Raw genomic sequence first — 2326 nt, forward strand, 5'->3', positions numbered from 1 at the left:
CAGGCTAATATGCGTTGAAGTGGTATATTACTGCATAATATATGTATGTAAGTATTAATTAACTCGACTACCTACGGTTGAACCTAAACAATTCCTTTCATGGTCTTTGTGATCTAACTGGAAGATTTTTATGTTCATTATTTGTATGTATGTATGTATGCAGCAATGTAATTAGTGCCTTTGATGTCAGAGCTGTTGCGCTTTGGAATCACAAATGTCAACTTTTATTTGAGTTTTGGCTAGGTTTTAATTGCTTTTGGCGCGCTTAAGCTTGTTGCATTGACACTCTTGGGTTGATGCGGAAATCGTCAAATACGAAGACAACAATAACATTAACCCTGTCGCGAAATTTGTAGTAGACAACTAAAGTTGCCAACTTTTGGCTCACTTATTACAGCCAACTTTTAACTGGTTTCAAAGTCATGCAGTTCTGAACAGAAAAACTGTGTGAACTTTTTTTGTCACAAAGGAAAACCAGACGTTCTCTTAAAAAAAATAATGCGCTAGTTATTACCTGTCGAAAACTTTAAAAGCTTAAATAAATTTTTAGAAGACTTGAAACAAGCAGCAAGTATTTTTTAACACTGTGAAAATGCAAAATATAACTTTTATAGTAGTTTACGACATACAACAATACGACACTTACCACACACAGTGATATTTGATACCCATTTTGTGCCCATAATTTAAAAAATTGCCTCTAAAATCTCAAACACACTAATTTTGTTAAAAATAATAATAAGAATGGCTTATGTTTATATATTTAAGAGTTATTGGGGTCGCAAAATCGAATATGAAAGTAAGGTTGGAAAATATGTATTAAATTTTATTAAATTAAACTCAAGTCATCATATAATCATGTTTACGTGTATCTTACACGAAGTTGGTTGAAAAGAATTAATTTAAAAAAATCATCTTCAGAAAAACTTTTAATATTATATGGTACAAAATCGCGCTTCAAACAAAAGGTCGGCCATGGTCAGATATAGTATTATAGTTTTAAATAAAATTATCTTGAAATAAACATAGAATATTTCATTAAATATTAACCAGTTAAACATATTAAAAAATTTTAAAACTAAACCTTATATAGAACTAACCTATAGAAGAAAAACCCAATTTATAAAGTTAAAATCGATTATCCCTTTGGCTTTTGGCGCTCTTTTAAATTTTAGCATTGCGTTTTTACTTTTCAGAGCACTGCGTCAACAAACACTTTCATTCTAATCATAGGAACAGATGCAAAAGGTCCTGTCTTGGACATACTATTTCGTTAGCTGAAACATCATTTTAGCCAACCAAAGAGAATAAAACTCCAAAATCGATCCCTTATTTTTGGATTAATGGGTACGAATTAGCTACCAGATATCACTGTACGACACCATTGTGAATACCCCAATTGCCCACTTTTTTGACTATAAACAGATATTTTGACTCTGACCTCTTGAAATGTCATTTGAATAAGACTCAGAAATGAATATAAATATGTCTCGAAAAAGAGTAAAAAAATCAGAAGAGAGATTTGCAAGTATTTACATGAAGCCATTCCAGGTGACCACCTACCATAAGGTTTATTAATGGAGAAAACAGCTGTTCATGCAAATCCTGTAAGATCTGCAAATCGTGAAGCGTCTGGAACGCAACTATTTTCTACCGACAAAAGAGTCTTTTACAATCGGAATATGAGCGCATTTATGATTATTTTAATCGCGAAGAGGACTCAAATAAGACTCGAATATGATCAATAATTTCAGAAAATGCTGGATGGGTGTTTTCCTTTCTCCGAAGGTCAACTTTTGTATGTGAGCTTAAATTCATACATCAAATCAGCCTCAATATGAGTCGTATTGGACTCCTCTTGGCCCCATATATGGCTCATATATGTATCATTTCAGACTATTTTTGAGGCTTTTATCGGCCTCATAACTGTCTACATTCGGACTCTTATTTTAGGTTTTTCTTCGAGTCTTATTAAACGCACCATATTTGCAAAGACATTTAGCAAAAAATTCTTTCATATGGCATACAAACATACTTACATACGTACATATGTATATTCTAAGATGCATTTAGTAGCAGTAGCTGCAGAAAAATGTTGCATATTTTTTGTTTTTTAATTATTTTCAATTTCTGTATAAACAAGTTAAGATATACGTAAATTTCGAATCTTTATTGTTTTTATTTTCACTCAAGTGGCTGGCTCATAACTTGGATTAAACATGACAGTGGATGAAAACACTCGGGGCAACGTTGGTCGCAGTTGCACCAAGGGTTTATTTGAAAAGAAATAATCAAAAACACCACGGATTAATTAAATATAACGTAG

At 32.1% G+C, this 2326-nt stretch overlaps 1 protein-coding gene across 1 annotated transcript in view; it reads left to right on the forward strand.

Annotated features, from left to right (window-relative positions):
• The window catches only part of LOC118743852, a 23229-nt gene that overhangs the window by 4616 nt on the left and 16287 nt on the right, over nucleotides 1-2326 (forward strand). The gene's annotated exons all lie outside the window — the stretch shown is intronic.

Source organism: Rhagoletis pomonella, unplaced genomic scaffold (assembly GCF_013731165.1).
Source record: "Rhagoletis pomonella isolate Grant_MI unplaced genomic scaffold, Rhpom_1.0 Rhpom_scaffold_00007, whole genome shotgun sequence".
Classification (NCBI taxonomy): Eukaryota; Metazoa; Arthropoda; class Insecta; order Diptera; family Tephritidae; genus Rhagoletis; species Rhagoletis pomonella.